Source organism: Eleutherodactylus coqui, unplaced genomic scaffold (assembly GCF_035609145.1).
Source record: "Eleutherodactylus coqui strain aEleCoq1 unplaced genomic scaffold, aEleCoq1.hap1 HAP1_SCAFFOLD_38, whole genome shotgun sequence".
In the NCBI taxonomy this organism is placed as follows: domain Eukaryota; kingdom Metazoa; phylum Chordata; class Amphibia; order Anura; family Eleutherodactylidae; genus Eleutherodactylus; species Eleutherodactylus coqui.
In genome coordinates, this window is record NW_027102218.1 from 1,280,672 (window position 1) to 1,292,721 (window position 12,050).

The following is a 12,050-nucleotide window of genomic DNA, read 5'->3' on the forward strand; positions in this document are numbered from 1 at the left end:
GGGGAGCAGGGACTGCGGATAGAGGGGGGGGGAGCAGGGACTGCGGATAGAGGGGGGGAGCAGGGACTGCGGATAGAGGGGGGGAGCAGGGACTGCGGATAGAGGGGGGAGCAGGGACTGCAGATAGAGGGGGGAGCAGGGACTGAGGATAGAGGGGGGAGAGCAGGGACTGTGGATAGAGGGGGGAGAGCAGGGACTGTGGATAGAGGGGGGGAGAGCAGGGACTGTGGATAGAGGGGGGGAGAGCAGGGACTGTGGATAGAGGGGGGAGAGCAGGGACTGTGGATGGAGGGGGGGAGAGCAGGGACTGGATAGAGGGGGGGGAGCAGGGACTGTGGATAGAGGGGGGGGGAGAGCAGGGACTGTGCATAGAGGGGGTGGAGAGCAGGGACTGTGGATAGAGGGGGGGGGAGAGCAGGGACTGCGGATAGAGGGGGTGGAGAGCAGGGACTGCGGATAGAGGGGGTGGAGAGCAGGGACTGTGGATAGAGGGGGTGGAGAGCAGGGACTGTGGATAGAGGGGGGGAGAGCAGGGACTGTGGATAGAGGGGGGGGAGAGCAGGAACTGTGAATAGAGGGCGGGGGAGAGCAGGGACTGTGAATAGAGGGCGGGGGAGAGCAGGGACTGTGGATAGAGGGGGGGAGCAGGGGCTGTGGATGGGGGGGAGCAGGGGCTGTGGATGAGGGGGCAGGGGCTGTGGATGAGGGGGGGGGGAGCAGGGGCTGTGGACGAGGGGAGGGGGGGACTTCCAGTGGTGACCAGATACAATAATACCCCTTCCACCTACTTCTAACTTTGTCACTGGTGCTAATGTATACCATGACCGCTGGTTCCTCACCCAACCCCTCCCATGAATCTCTCAATCAGATCAGCGAAGTGTCGAACTCGAACGCCAGGAACACAACACACCGTTAGACGACCTTTGTCTTTATGACATTGCTCCGTCTGTCCTAATAATTGAGTCCCCCACTACCAGGACCTGTCTAGCCTGCTCTGCGCTCCTATTCCCCTTCTTACTGGAGCAGACATCCTCCTGGTGGTCAGAGGGCATATTGTGCTGCAGCAGTGCTGACCCTGTAATGGCACCCCCCTCATCTGGCAACCTTGCAATCTTCTTGGACTGTGCCAGTTCAGGACCAGCCTCCCTGGATCTCTACCCCCTCTGTCACCCAGCTAGCTGCCTGCTCATCATTCACTCCCATTCTACCTTCCACCCCAACATCTGCCCCATATACGTAGATGCGCCAAAATGGGAATATTTGACCCTGTTTACCGCAGTGCATGCTTAGATAATCTTTTTACACAGAGTGGCTGCGATCTGGATTCAGAGCCATATAAAGGCTTAGTTCACTAAAATAACAAATTATTTGAAAACTTTATGCAAGTAAAAGTAATGCGACCGCCAAAAATGACGATGCACCTAAAACCAAGACGAGCGCACCAACTGCCTTTTAACTGGGTTTGCACCAAAGACCAGATCTTGATTGGTGGGGTAAAAGAGTGAAAACTGGGGAACCCAAAGTGCTTCCCCTGGATCTAGCCATGGTAACATCTGTTACTGTAACATTGTCCAAAAAAAATCTATCCCCTAGAAGTTGTCAGAATGGAAACTCTATGTGATACAATATCAGAGCAGAAGGATCATTTAGCAGGACCCTGAGCACTGTTGTACCACCTCTAGCTTGGATACAAGATGTGATACAATTGGACATGGAGGCTCTAGTATCCTGTTGTACCGCCTCTAGCTTGGATACAAGATGTGATACAATTGGACATGGAGGCACTAGTACCCTGTTGTACCGCCTCTAGCTTGAATAAAAGATGTGATACAGGCAGGCATGAAGGCTCTAGTACTCTGTTGTACCACCTCTAGCTTGGATACAAGATGTGATACAGGCTGGCATGAAGGCTCTAGTACCCTGTTGTACCGCCTCTAGCTTGGATACAACATGTGATACAATTGGGCATGGTGGCTCTAGTACCCTTTTGTACTGCCTTTAGCTTGGATACAAGATGTGATACAGGGGGCATGGAGGCTGTAGTACCCTGTTGTACCACCTCTAGCTTGGATACAAGATGTGATACAGGCAGGCATGAAGACTCTAGTACCCTGTTGTACCACCTCTAGCTTGGATACAAGATGTGATACAGGCAGGCATGAAGGCTCTAGTACCCTGTTGTACCGCCTCTAGCTTGGATACAACATGTGATACAATTGGGCATGGTGGCTCTAGTACCCTTTTGTACTGCCTTTAGCTTGGATACAAGATGTGATACAGGGGGCATGGAGGCTGTAGTACCCTGTTGTACCACCTCTAGCTTGGATACAAGATGTGATACAGGCAGGCATGAAGACTCTAGTACTCTGTTGTACCACCTCTAGCTTGGATGTAAGATGTGATACAGGCAGGTATGGAGACTCTAGTACTCTGTTTTACCACCTCTAGCTTGGATGTAAGATGTGATACAGGCAGGTATGGAGACTCTAGTACTCTGTTGTACCACCTCTAGCTTGGATACAAGATGTGATACCGGCGGGCATAGAAGTACACGGGTTCTGTATGGTATCCTGCCACATATCGCTCCACATTCGCTGTAACTGAGCCTCTAGATCGTGCAAACTTGTAGGCTGTCAGAATTTGTCATTCCAGATGGCCCCATACATGTTCTATTGGCAACCCGGCGGGTCATGGAATTTTGTAGAGACATTCCTGTGACACCCCCCCCCCCCCCTTCCTTGTGTGTGCAGCTGAGTATTATCCTGCTGCCTCTTGGAAGCCGCCATGAGAGGATCACATATGGCTACAGGATGTCCTGAACATATCGCTGAGCTGCCATTGTCCCTCGTACCACTACTAGGGGGCACCGACTGTCAAATGCAATGCCCCCCCCAAGACTATCACACCAGCAGGGTGCTGTGTGCCACTCCACAGCAAAGGCAGTATTGAGGTGCTCTCCCTAAGGTCTCCATTCAAACACAACCGTTGTTGGTGCCCAAATTAAATTTGGATTAGTCTCTGAAGGCAACCCGGTTTCACTCAATAGCAGTCCAAGTTCTTCGTTTACGACACCATTGCAAACAGAGCTGACAGTGGTTGGGTGTGAAAATGTTTTCAGCCAAGCACCTGGAAATGGTGCTCACAGGTACAGGGGCCTGTAACAATGGTGCCATCTTTGCTAAAGGCGTATGCTTTCTTAAAGGGGGTTACCAGGGAAATACTATTGATGGCCTATCATCAGGATAGGTCATCAATAGTTGATCGCCCGGGGGCCATCGCTCGATACCCTGACCGATCTGCTGAGCGGGCGCATGCTGTCAGCCCCGCAAATAGACAGAGATTGGAGCAAAAGCCTCCACGCCAACCTGTGTGTAGTGGCCGGCACTTCAACTGCAGGCACAGTTTGCATTGATTTCTATGAGAACCGTGCCTGCAGTTACAAGCGCCGGCCACTATAAGAAGGTCGGCACAGAGACTTCTGCTCCGACTACTGTATATTTGTGACGCTGACAGCATGCACCTGCTCAGCTGATCGGTCGGGTCCCAAGTTACAGACCCCGGTTAATCAACTATTGACCTTTCCTGAGGATAGGCCATCACTAGTATTCCCTGGAAAACCCCTTTAATTAGAACTGGCAGGATACAGTTCAATAAAAAATTAGGATGCAAGTCCCTGGTAAATTATTCCCACACCATTCCTTTCACTATTTAAGGCAATAAGGCCCATTGGTGTCAGAGCCCTGTTTACAGGTTGCTTCAGAAAATCCCAGAGGGGAAAGATTTGACTTCCAATGTGTGTGTGGGGGGGGGGGAGGGGGGGGCTGAAAAAAATGAGGGCATAGCCATTACAGTGCAGTGGCCCTTAACAGAGTGATCTGGTTGGAAACGCCTCCATAGGGAAGTTGGCTTGAGGTGCAAGGGATTTAGATCTGTCAGCTCCTTCTACTGCATCTACCAGTCTAAGATGGTGACTGCTGGAGGAATAGGTCACACTTACAGTCTTTGAGGCACCCCAAGTGAGTGATTAAATGGGCTGTAGAGGTCCCAGGTGTTTGACTGGCTGGGTGAATAAGCAGGAAAGGTATTGAGCATGGTGCGCACTGTCTGGTTGGCAGAGGACCCTGGTGAGACTAGTGCTTCAGATGTGGCCACGTCCTGTACGAGTGGCACAGCAGCCCAATTGACCCCTCAAAATTGTTTCCAGTGGGCATGAAGGATGATGGAGTAGGCTAAAGCTCTCTCAAGCACCAGAAATCTGCTGGATAGAAGTGGATTCACAAGCCAGGAGCTCTGCCTCTGTCCCCGTCCGTATGTCTCAGTTCTAATCTGGCCACACCCCCAAACATTTTTGGATTTAATAAATCTAAAAAGGAAGTAATCTTACAATAGGCCTTAAAATGTTCCTAATGTTACAAATTACTTTTAAGAATAAGCAGCTATATTTGTGTACATTGTGCATGAGGAATAACACTATTTCTGACCATTATATATCATACTTGTATATGGCACTATTCTCCAGTTTTCCCTTCTGGACACTTGATATCTTATTATTATTCATCTCTTTCTCTCTTGTTCCCCATAAGCTGGTGGGAAGAGACTTCTATGATGTTTCCACTACACTGCACACACAGAAGAGGAGATCCAGCTCCCCGATCTTTATCCCTTAAACACACAGAAGCAGCAGCATGGAGGACATTGTATAGCAGTACTAAGCAGTGTAGATGTGAATCTAGCACTGAGATAAAACCCTTGCTATTACATAGTAACGTAGTATGTAAGGCCGAATGAAGACAATGTCCATCTAGTTTAGCCTGTTATCCTCCTGTGTTGTTGATCCAGAGGAAGGCAAAAAACCCCAAGAGGCAGGAGCCAATTAGCCCCTATGGGGGAAAATTCCTTCCTGACTCCCTAATGGCAATCAGACTAATCCCTGGATCAACCTCTAATAGTTCCTACCTGCCTGTATGCCCAGATTAACAATTAACCTAAGATTTATATCCTGTAATATCCTTCCACTCTAGAAAGACATCAAGTCCCCTCTTAAACTCCTCTATGGATTTTGCCATCACCACATCCTCTGGCAGAGAGTTCCACAGTCTCACTGCCCTTACAGTAAAGAACCCTTTTCTGTGTTGGCGATGAAACCTGCTTTCTTTTAGACGTAGAGGATGCCCTCTTGTTACTGTCACAGTCCTGGGTATAAACAGATCATGGAAGAGATCCTTGTATTGTCCCCTCATGTATTTATACATAGTTATTTGATCACCCCTTAGCCGTCTTTTTCCAGGGTAAATAATCCCAATTTGGTTAGCCTCTCTGGGTATTCCAGTCCCGTCATTCAATGTATTAGTTTAGTTGCCCTTCTTTGAACCCCCTCAAGCACTGTAAATCTTTCCTAAGCACCTGTGACCAGAACTGTCCGCAGTATTCCATGTGAGGCCTGACAAGTGCCTTATATAGCGGTAGAATAATGTTCACGTCCCTCGCCCCTATACCTCTTTTAATGCACTCCAAGACTTTATTAGCTTTTGCAGCAGCTGACTGGCATTGGTTACTCCAGTTTAATCTATAATCCACTAGTACCTCCAGGACTTTTTCCATATCACTTTTCCCTAGCAGTACCCCATTTATTGTATATTGGTGACATCCGTTTCTCCTGCCCATGTGCATAACCTTACATTTATCAACATTGAACTTCATTTGTCATTTTTCTGCCCAAGCCCCCAGCTTTATCTAGGTCCGTTTGTAGCCGTACATTGTCCTCTGTTGCATTAATTATATTGTATAATTCTGTTAAATCTGCAAATATTGATATTTTACTGTGCAGCCCCTCTATCAGGTCGTAGATAAATATATATAACAGAATGGGGCCAAAAAATGAACCCTGTGGCACCCCACTAGTAACGGTGGCCCAATCAGAGTATGAACCATTTATTACCACCCTCTGCTTTCTATCTCTGAGCCAATTCTTTACCCATATACACACGTTTTCATTCAATCCGACGGTGTCAAATGCTTTAGAGAAGTCCAGATATACGAGATCAATAGACTCTCCTCCGGTCTAGAGCTTACTTCATCGTAGAAGCTGATCAGATTAGTCTGACATGATCGACTCTTCATGAAGCCATGCTGATGAGGAGTTATTCCGTTGTTCTCCTTGAGGTATTCTTCGATGGCGTTTCTCAGAAACCCCTCGAATATTTTTCCAGTTACTGAAGTGAGACTTATTGGCCTGTAGTTACCAGGCTCACGTTTGGACCCCTTCTTGTAAATTGGAACCACATTGGCAATGCGCCAATCCAATGGTACAACCCTGGTCTTGATAGTATCCATAAATATTAAATATAGCGGCCTAGCTATCACATCACTTAGTTCTCTTAGTACCCTTGGGTTTATTCCATCTGGGCTTGGCGATTTATCGATTTTAATCTTTAACCAGTTCCGCACTTCCTCCTGCGTTAGGTATGAGTTATTTTGTTAGGGGTTCATTTTGTTCCCCTGCATCTCACGTGGCATATCCTTTTCGTTCATGAATACGCTTTAAAAGAAACTATTTAATAGATTTGCCTTCCCTCCATCATCTTCAATGATTTCTCCTGCATTATTTGTTAAAGGGCCAGTGCTCTCAGTGGAAATCCTTTTGCTGTTAATATAGTTAAAAAATAGTTTCGGGTTGTTTTTGCTCTCTTTGGAGATCAGTCTTTCTGCCTCCTCCTTAGCAATTTTGATCTTTCCTTTGCATATTTTGTTTTTTTCCCTGTATGATTTTAGCACTTCTTCGCTGCATTCTTGCTTTAGTAGTTTGAACGCTTTCTTTTTTTCGTTTATTGCCCCTCTAACAGTCTTGTCGAGCCACATTGGTTTCCTTTTACTTAAAGTTCTTTTATTTTTAAAGGGAATTAACTGTTTACAGGAGGTGATTAGGATCCTTTTGAACTTCTCACATTTGTCACCTGTACTTTTATTTTTGAGGACGCTATCCCAATTACTGTTACTGATAGTAGTTCTGAGCTGATCAAATTTTGCTTTACTAAAGTTTAGTTTTTGCTTCAAGCTCACCCACTTTACCGATCAGACTTCTTGCTTTCGTGGTCATACAATTTATACAGTTTTTTTTGTTCTTTAAATTCATTTTATTACTAATGGTACTATTGGCTGATCTGATAGTTCTAACTGTACTAACCCCACCCCCTGCTCGACCCCCCCCCCCCATTCCCATTGCTTAGACCTAGGTCGCTAGCTTCGCTGACTACCCCCTTATTTCTCTTTTTTCCCTCTCCCCCAGTACCTAGTTTAAACACTCCTCCAGCCTTCTAGCCATCTCACACAGCACAGCTGCACCCTCCCCATTAAAATGCAGCCCATCCCTATGGTAGAGCCTGTAACCGACAGCAAAGTCAGCCCAGTTCTCCAGGAACCCAAAACCCTCCTTCTTACACCAACTCCGGAGCCACTTGTTTACCTCCCTAAGATCCTGCTGCCTTTCTAGTGTGGCTTTAGGTGCAGGTAGTATTTCCGAGAAAACTACCCTGGAGGTCCTCACCCTAAGCTTAGACCCTAAGTCCCTGAAATCATTTTTGAGGGCCCTCCATTGACCTCTAATTTGTTCATTGGTGCCAACGTGCACCATGACCGCTGGATCCTCACCAGCCCCTCCCAGTAATCTGTCAATCCGATCCGCGATGTGTCGAACTCGAGCGCCAGGAAGACAACACACCGTTCGACGATCACGGTCTTTATGGCAGATTGCCCTATCTGTCCCCCCTATAATTGAGCCCCCCACCACTAGGACTTGTCTAGCCTGCCCTGCGCTCCCTGTCCCCATCTCACTGGAGCAGTCATCTCCCTGGCGTTCAGAGGGCATGTCGTGCTGCCGCGGTGCTGGCTCTGTAATGGCATCCCCCTCATCTGCCAACTTTGCAAATTTGTTGGGGTGTGCCAGTTCAGGACTAGCCTCCCTGATTCTCTTCCCTCTGCCCCTCCTTCTATCTGTCACCCAGCTTACTGCCTGCTCCCCCTGCTCTTCCGTGCTACCATCCTCCCCCATCTCTACCCCAGCGAGTGCCTGCTCAGTGAGCAGCAAACTCCTTTCCATGATGCCAATAGATCGCAGTGTTGCAAGTTGCTCATTTAGATTCAGGATTTGGGCTTCTAAATGTGCGACGTGCACTCATCTTGCGCAACAGTATGCACCCTCGATCGGCTGATCAAGGACCGCATACATTGCACAAGTAGCACACTGGATGACATTGCCAGGCATGGAGCTCATCTTAATGGGGATCTACAATTTACTTATGGAAGTAGTGAAGATAGACGTGCTCACACTCTGCTCACACGCTGCCACCTATGTGCAACGGCTCACGCACTTGTTTTTTTTTTTAAAGTTTTTTTAACTAACGCTCGCACTCTCACTCAATCCCCTAATTCTGCTGCACTTACAGCTTGCACACAGACTCTTATACACTCTAATACACTCTAATACCCCCTCCCTTAGTTACATATACCCATCTAGACCCACAGGTACACACACTAAGACACACATTTAGACCCACAGGCACACACACACACACAAAGTATACTTATCGGCAGCTCCAGTGACGTCACTGCAGTCTCACCGGCAGGACTTCTCTCCCGGCGGCTGTGCTCTCTGTCCTCCTGTCGCTCCAGGACCCCCTCTTCCGCTTCTGCCCGCTGACCGTCCGCTCCCTCCTGGCGGCACCGACTCCAACGCCACTCCGGTGTCCCCTGCTCTCGGCTAGCTACCCTACTCCTGCTTCTGGTGCCCATTACCTGACGTTACGTCCGGGAACACTAGCTCCTTCCCCTCCTCTGTAGATCTCAATGGGCAGCAAGCAAAGACCCCATCCTCACTTCTTGTAATCTATCTCCTTGTATCTTCTGCTAGAGGTGGATTTCACATGACAACAAGCAGTGGACAGTAAATTGGAAGGGAGACTTCTAGTGGCCAGCACTTTTCAGCAATTTTTTGTATAATCTTAAAGGGGATCTGTTATTAGAAAAAAAAATTCTATACTTACCTATTCCACCCTTTTTAGACTTCTTACTGCATCTTCTACTCCCCAATCTTCTCCTGTCTCCTGCAGTCCCCCAGGTCACCACACCGCAAGCAGGCCAATTTTTCCAGTGACGAAGCATCCGTTCCCAGCAGTCTCTTTCCTGCAGGTCAGTGTACCTGGTCACTAGTGACGTAGTGTTCACAGCCTAGCAGAGAGTGCCGAGCTATTGCCGAAACATGCGTGCTGTCTCTCTGCAATAGTATATGAATACTCGTGGCAAGACAGCATGCATACCCAGTCTCAGTAATAGCCCAGCATTCCATTCTAGGCAGTGAACATTACGTCACTAGTGACCGGGTACACTATCCTGTGGGAAGGAGAATGCAGAGAATGGATGCTCCATAACAAGAAGAAGAGAATCCGGTCGGCTTGCGGTGAGGTGGCCCAAGGGACTGGAGAAGATCAGCGAGGAGAAGATCTGGCAAGAAGACGGCCTGGTGAGGAATAGGTAAGTATTGGTTTTTTTTCCCTCTAATGAGAAAACCTCTTTAAGTAAAGCTATTTGCACTTTTGTTATCACGTTTATGAAAAGTAAGTGACCATTTGATTACATTTTTTTAGTCTTTTGTTTATGTAGCTCCTATGCGCACTATTTATGTTCATGGGGACAGACTACAAACTCAGTATAGTCTAATCTTTTCTATTTGTCCTCTATTTCTGTTAAACCAAAAGGCCCATTTACACTCACAGATATCTTTCAAAAGATTGAAAGATCAGCGATCATTTTGCATAAAGTACTAGTAGGTACTAATTGCTATTACCCTGTTTCCCTGAAAATAAGACATACCCTGAAAATAAGACGTAGCATGATTTTCCAGAATTTGAGGATGCAAAATGATTTTTCAGGCTTTTTTGATGATGCTTGAAATATAAGCCCTACTCCAAAATTTAAGCCATGCTAACAGTTACTTTAAAAAGTCAATTTAAATAGTGTCCAGGCAGCTATACATGTAAAAAAGTTAAACCTTTTTTGAACAAAAATTAATATAAGACACTGTCTTATTTTCGGGGAAACGCGGTAGTACTTTATTAGCTTCATTTGCATGCAAATGAGCTTCTTGGATCTGTTACAGAACTCAGCAGGAGGTCTAAGTTCTGTAATTAGCTCCATTGTTCAGCCACAGGCTCCCCATGGAGAATATAGCACAATGGACAGCAGACACAGTGTGCCGTCCTGCTTATCAGCTGTTCTGCTGGTGGGGTTAAGCATAGTCTGGATAGGAACTGTAGAATCAAAATGGTAAGAAGACTGCAGCAGGGAGCAGCTGATACCCCAGGATGGCAAGCTTGTCCCACACCTTACAATTATGGTTGTATGTGGAAACTATGTCATGCCTGTGCTGTGAATGTATTTCGTGAGAAGGGAGTTAAACTCTGGTCCTGTAGGTAGTCCTAACCTATTGACTACCTGCAGTCACTTATAGAGGGAGCTTAGGGGCTAATAGCATATACATAGGATAACAACAGATCGTTGGAATCTACGGGGATGTTGCGTTTCTTTTGTAGTTTTGGGTTCCATCCATGTTTTGGACCCTTTTCTAAAACGTTGTCTGAGGTACTAGAGGAGAATGAGTTCTCTAACATTGAGGCGGTGTGGGAAGATATTCAGAAGAATCTTCAGAAGATGGTTCAAACTTTCAAGCGGGTGGTGAATAATAGGCGTTCTTAGGGAACTAATTTCTTGGTGAGAGACTTGGTGTGGTTGTCAACTAAGAGCATAAAACTCAAACAACAGTCCTTAAAGTTAGGACCACGGTTTATCAGCCCTTTCAAAATCATTGAAAAAAATTAATCCTTCCTGTATCGTTTGGTTTGAAGATTCCTAGTTATATGAGAATAACCAATGTGTTTCATAAATCTCTTTTAAAGAAGTTTGTTGATTCAGGAAATGGTTCATCTCCGCCAGCTCCGGTCCTGGTTGATGGAGATATTCAATTTGAGATAAGTCACAGTGGACTCTCGCTGAGTTAGGAGATCCCTACAGTATTTAGTGCATTGGCGTGATTATGGTCCGAAGGAGAGTACATGGTTACCAGCTGCAGATGTCCATCTGAATTGACCTGGTCCTAAGGGTCCAGGGGTCCCTTCAAAAAGGGATGTAGTGTTGCAGCAGTTCTGCAATTGTTGACTTGCTGATAGTCTGGTGCAGATTTCATAGGTGTTTCTCCATCATCTGGCCCGGGTGAGAGTCGCATTAGGTGTCACGTACTTAGTCTCACCTGTGGGTAATCCTTACAGCTATTTAGCCTGGCCTAATGCTGAGCTGAATTACTGTTGAATCTTTAGTCTCCCTCTGAGTGGGCTAGCAGTGAGAGCTAGTCCTGGATCTCCCATTTACCTGTTGCATCTCAGAGCTAAGTGCTGCACTTTTCTATTTTGTTTCCTTTGTTATTCCCCTGTCCCACATAGGGTAAACTAGTGGCCAGTTTTGTCCTTGTCAGGACGGGTAATCTGCGTTTAGGCAGACCCCTTGTTAGTTACTAGGGATGGTGTTTCCTGTGTTTTGGTTATCTGTACTATTTTGACACTGTTTGTTTGCACTTGTGTGAGATTTGTGGGTGACAGATCCAGTGCTTCCTGGAATTTCACACGGGCGAGTGCAATATCGGGCTATGACACTCAGCCCAATATCACGCTCGCCAATGTGTCATGTCCCCGCAGATGGGAGGTGTTTGTGTTTAAAACGTATCACGTCAGGGAAGTAGCGATCCTCTGGCTAAAAGCTGCGGCGGAGGTTTGTTGAGTGTTTCCCATTATTTTCAATAGGAAACCTCACATCACAATTGCATGCACTTTGCATGCTGTGTGATGCTTTGCCAACCGCATTGAAAACAAGTGGCCATGCGATGCATTCCGAGGGAATGGCCAAAGATATGCCGCAATGCTGGAAAAAAATAGCTCATGTGTATGACTCCATTCACTAGAATGGGATTCGTATTTATGTGAGATTTGTGCGACTTGCAACGCATGGCT